Below are 6,000 nucleotides of genomic sequence, written 5' to 3'. Positions count from 1 at the left end.
TAACACACCTTACTAGTGATCATGAGGATGTGGATTCAATCCCTAGCCCTGCTCGGTGGGTTAAGGATCTGGCATTGCCGTGAGCCACAGTGTGGATCACAGACATGGCTCAAATCTGGCATTGCTGTGACTTTGACATAGGCCAGCAGCTGCAGCTCCAATTCGACCCCTAGCCTGAAAACTTCCATATGCCTCAGGTATAACCTAGGGGGAAGAAAAAAAAAAAAAAAAAAGGCAAAAAGTGCAAACAAACTTAACAGGACAGAAACAGATACAGAAAACAAACTATTCATTTCCAGGTAGAGGGGGTTGTGCAAAATAGGTGAAGTGGATTAAGAGATACAGTTATCAAGTTATCAAGTAAGTATAGCACAAGGATTGTGGTCACTAATATTATAAAAATTTTGTATCATGCATAATGTGGTAAGCTAGGGAATCACTAAGTTGTACACCTGAAATATAATACTGTAAATCAACTACATTTCAATTAAAATAATTCACAGTGAACTTTACACTTTCTCTACATGTGTAATCCATTAATGACTGAACAGTATAGGTCAGGTAATTGCATAATACAATATTATGAAGAAAAACCCAGTGTTTAGTATGTCACTGAGCATTGTGCACAAGGAACGGAATGGAATTTAGCCTCGTTAACAACAGAAAGCAATGAACTTAGAAAAGAAGGGGTGAACACTTCAGGTTGCAATCGATAGCTGGTGTCAAGCAAAGAGAACTGTAATGCAAGTTTGGTTCAAAAGACAAATTATGGTCTTATTGACAGCAGTCCTCTGCTGCAACCAGTGTAAAGAACCAAAAGGAAGCAATGGGATCACAAAATTATCAAGAAAATCACAGCCATCTAAGGAGGTAATATTTGCAAAGATTTTGGGTAAATACATGGTTATATAATCTCTTGAAAATCACAGACTCCCATTCTCAACAGGCTAGTTAACTCCAAAATACTCATCTTTTTCTTGCTGGCCTAGAGGGGTCAGAGCAACATTGATTTCCAATTTTTCCTCCCCAAGAACTCTTTTGACATTTTATTAAATTCCAAAACAACTCCCCTCAACTTTCTTAATCCTAAATTTTCCACAATCCTGTAGTTGCTGACATCATTGGTTTGCGTAATGGTAAAAATGATTTGTAGTATTGGACTCATTTTTTCGACACTCCCATTTCGTATAAGAAACTGTATGTAGAATACTTGGCACCACCTCTGGCTCATGGTAGACACTCCCTCCACCCCAACAAATGCACATCTACTCTACATCATAATTTTGTATTTCAGAGTTTGCCACAATAACAAGTAATCTTCCACATAAGTAAGAAATGTTTAAGCAGCAGCAGTACAGCCTCCAAAATTACCTTCTTTTCTACTGTCAGGACACATCTCTCCCATACACCCGAGAAAACGAGGTATGATTTCTCCGGGTCAGGTTTTCCTCAGACACAATTTCCTACTTTACTCAAAATGTATAGCACTAGGCACAATGTATCTTCTTCCAAGGTTAATTTCTCTGAGACCAAAACCTCCCGTCTTTTAATGATTAAAAACATGTAATGTGCCAGTCATAGTTTGCTGCTCTATGGTACTATTTATATTGAAAATCTAATATGAAATATGTCACAGTTACCCACAGAGCATGTCTATTTTGCTTATATTTTACAGCTCCTACCTTTTAAGTCTATAAAATCTTTCTACAAAAAGTGGTTTTATCTTCCACAGTGACAGACATCAGGGTAAATTTTGAAAACAAGTAACTCGTTCCAGAATTCAGTTCCCATGAGCTAGTAGTTCATGTCATAGATGAGAGACGACAGATTCTTTGTTGACATTTTTCACTAAAGAGGAAGTTTTCCAGCAGCAGTAGTATTTTCTGAAAAGAAACTAAGACTATGCCATCTACTATAACGTATTTATGTAAGTCAGTAAATATTTATTACATGAATAATTTATTTCCTGGTGGGAAAAGAACCGACTTTCAAATAGGAGACACCCTGGATTCAAATCTTGATTGTACCAAAACTGGTGGTGTTTTGATACAGACAAACACCAAAAAGGCATAATCCTCAGTTTCTCATGTTAAAAAGTAGATTATTAATGTCTATTCCATACGATTCTTTTAAGAACAGAAATAATACATGAGTCTCCTATGCATGGCATATGGTAAACTCTCAGTAAACATCAGTTTCCATGGTAGCTGTCAGTTTTCTTCTCCCTCCAAGAGGACAAGAGTATATTAGCCACCCTTTTTTCAGATACTACCAGGTAACTAGCTGTGGTAATAGGCCATGAACAGAAGTATTGGCTAAAACATAGAAAAGTAGAGATAAGAGCCTAAATAAATCTCTTATTCCCATGATGACAAGTAAGGAAGACTTGCATTCCAAAAAAAATATAACTCCAAAGTTGGAAGGGCCTCTATTGCCTGGGATGCCTGAGCAAGCATGGGTAGCAGACTAACTTTCCATGCAACCCACGACAGACATGTAGCCATGGGGAGAAATAAATTTTTATTTGTTGTGATAAGCCACTTCAATCTAGAGAGTGTTTCTAATCACACCAAAACATGTCTTAATACAAAAATTGGCACTAGGAGTAGGGAACTAACCTGATAACAAAGCATGCCCTATATAGTATCAGACAAATTCACCAAGAAACCATTAGAAAACCTAGGTGAAATACAAAATTCCCAAAACACCACAAAGCTGCTAAGGTAATCAAGACTTGATAAGATCACAAAGAGAAAGGAAATCCATTTTGATGACCCCGACATGCTACACTTTATTTCTCTCAAGATCTTTGTAAGCACTGTGGGTCAAAGGTTGCCAGTGACTGGAGAGGAGGCAGAAAATTGGATACAAAGGTGCAAAATAGTGAAGATGTTCTCTATCTTGATTGTGGCGTTGGTTGTATACAACTGTATACATTTTACAAAATACATCAAACTGTACACCTAAAAAGTCAATAAATATGACTTTTCTTCAAAGTTTTGTTGGCTTCACTAGTGATTAGAAAAATTAAAACAGGATTATATTTTTCACTTACCAGATTAGCAAAGATTTGAACTATTGATAATTTCTAAGTCAGACTTTATAAGGTTATGGGTAAAGACATAGTCTCATACACATAGTGAGTACCAGCACAAACTCTATAGGAGGCAGTTCAGCAATTTAATATCAAAATTTTAAAAGAGCATTTACTTCAACTTAGTATTTTCACATTCAGAGAAAAATTGACTATATCATATGGCATTGAATGTCTTCCAAAGCAATTTATAAAAGAAACTTAGACATTGTGTATGAACTCATGCTTCCCTATCAGCTTCTGGTGTTACTGCCTAGGGTTCACAGCACAGAGTTATTTTAAACATTTTAATGAGAATGGAGCACAGTCCTAAAACTTGCACTTTCCTAGGTGGAAAATGCAGCATTTATACGTTTTAATGAAACTGCCACCTAGATGAAGCTCAATAAAGGGGGACTGCCATCATAGGTCATATCAAAACATCAACATTTTAAATATAGAATTGTTTATCATCTCTATGTTGCTAAGTTTTATGCAGATGACACAATTTATATAGGCCAGCCAAACACTGATATTTAATCTCCAGATTTCAATCACCTGTAAATGCAGTCAGTAAATGAAAATAAATTATTCGCAAGTAGAATTATGAAGCTCTTTAAAAAGAAAGGTTTAAATTAGAAAAACCTCCTAAGTCACTGATGACGGTGGCCAAAGTAATGGAACTATCTTTGTCCAGTAGTCATATTACATAATTCCTCAATCAAAAATTAGGAGTAAATGTGTTGCTCTTTAGTCAAAACCAAATTTGTTTGGACTCTAAGATGAATAATATTTTCCCAAATTAGTTTTTCCTGTTATTTTCTATCTAGGCTTCAAATCAATCCTATTCTTTTTTTTTGGTTTAGACACTTTGTAATAAACTGCTTAATAATAGCTAATACACACACATATAATGAGGATTGACCTTACATAGTTTTCAAAAGTATCCAGCTTTCAAATTACTGTTTCTAAGAACTGTGATGTTTACCCAAGATAATATATTATTTTTCCTATTTTTTAATTAAATTCATTTTTAACATGTATCAAATGTTATATATTTATCATCTTATCATGATAGGACCACAGTAGAAAAGAAGAATTCAGAGGTAAACCAAAGTCAGAAACTGGGCTTCCTACCTCATCCTGCAGAATGAGGACAATGTTCTTGGGCAGCAAGAGAACAATGGAGTAAAGCAGGGCAGTTATACGACCACATTTCTGTCTTTGAAGAAATCACTTTTCTTGGGTATGAAGCATGAGTTTGAGGAGGCTACACCAAAGGAGGGAGACAAGTTAGGATTTTTAAGTAAAGAGCACTTAAGCAGCTAGTATAAGATAAACTGCATCAGTGAAGAGCAACTTCAAACTGATCAATCCAATAATGAACTATTTGAGTAGGAAATACAGGTAGCACTGACTCAAGTTCCCCAATGCTAAAGTTTTTTGGTTTTTTTTTTTTAGTTTTTTTTTTTATTTTCCAGTACACCTGGTACCACATTTTCAATTTCACTTAGGCAGAAAATGTACACCTAACCTTTTCCAAATGTAATCACATGGTTACTTTAGACTCAGTAGCTACACTGGTCATAATGCTCCTGTATCTTTGTACATACACAGTGTGCTTCCACCTGTTATGAACAGCTCACAGGGCGAGTCTACCTTCATTAGGCCTTACATTAGCTTGCAGCTCAACAGGCACAACAGCAACTTGGGTAGGTATCTCTGGTTAATTCCACACACTCTCAACAAATCTAGAAAATTTCAAACTTATTGTACATCTAAATCCTTACATCTAATCCTTAGCCAAACATTTCAAGCCAACAAATCCATCATCAAATACACCAAGCCTTGATATCCACAGGTCCAGCAGTTCATCTACTATCTCAAAACCTCCAACAATTCATTCCTCTGGTACCTTTCAGTCTCCTATCCCTAGTTAGCATTACATTAAGAGTATTTCATTCTGAATGCAATAGTTTGCATCTATTAACCCCAAATTCCCAGTCCATCCCACTCCCTCCTGCTCCCCCTTTGCAACCACACTGGGAACTGTATCTAGTCACTTATGATGGAGCATGATGGAGGATATGTGAGAAAAAGCATATATATTTGTATGTGTGACTGGGTCACCTTGCTGTAAAGTAGAAAGTTGATAGAACACTGTAAACCAACTATAATGGAAAACATTAAAATCATTTAAAATAAATAAAAATTAAAAAAAGAATATTTCAACAGGATCTTAAGAAATTTGGTGCAATTAAACCTGAATTACCATAAGAATAATTCATTAAAATTATATTTATTTGGACTTAAAACATCTAGTAGTTATTATTCTTTGTTAAATGTTAGACCTTAAATAGAAATGAACCCGCTGTTTCTATAGCAGGTCTTCGTCCTAACCACTGAACAGGTGAAGTCCCATGGCCCACCTCTGTCTGCATCTCAGCTAAAATAAGCACAGGAGGTAAGCAGATTATACAGAATCCTCTCACACTCTTCAAATCTATAAACTCTGGAGTTATCTGTCATGACCTCCAAAATTTATGCCTTTGTTCATCCCCACCAGCCTACTGAGCACCAACTCTGCAATTTTCTCCTAAGATACAGTCATTCAACCTTATATAAATTCTTAAAATTAATTTTCTTCACACAAGCTCCCTGCAGTTTACACTAGGGGAGCTTATTTGAAGAAATAAGATTTCTCCAACATTAAGTTTTTAATTCTTCTAGATCAACATGACTGTTACATAGAAACAGGCTATTTAACACCTCATGGACCTGCTTTGCACATAAGTCGTATGAGTCAGACATTGATGATACTACGTACACCAAGTTATAATAGTCCCCCAGAAGTCCAGGATGGAATTAATTCAAATAGAAGTTTAAGATTCCAAAGTAGAGGACAGTGAAACTAAAATCTGAGGTCA

The 6,000-nt window shown here is 35.8% G+C and overlaps 1 long non-coding RNA gene across 1 annotated transcript in view; it reads right to left on the bottom strand.

The window, feature by feature from the left end:
* Positions 238-6,000, bottom strand: part of LOC102165722 — a 160,454-nt gene continuing 154,691 nt past the window's right edge. Inside the window, exon 8 of the long non-coding RNA XR_002338473.1 lies at positions 238-4,343. This is a non-coding gene — a long non-coding RNA (uncharacterized LOC102165722). The remainder of the gene's footprint in view (positions 4,344-6,000) is intronic.

Source organism: Sus scrofa, chromosome 14 (assembly GCF_000003025.6).
Source record: "Sus scrofa isolate TJ Tabasco breed Duroc chromosome 14, Sscrofa11.1, whole genome shotgun sequence".
Taxonomy (NCBI): domain Eukaryota; kingdom Metazoa; phylum Chordata; class Mammalia; order Artiodactyla; family Suidae; genus Sus; species Sus scrofa.
Note: the sequence above shows the minus strand (reverse complement) of the source record. Positions and strands in the feature narration are given on the sequence as shown.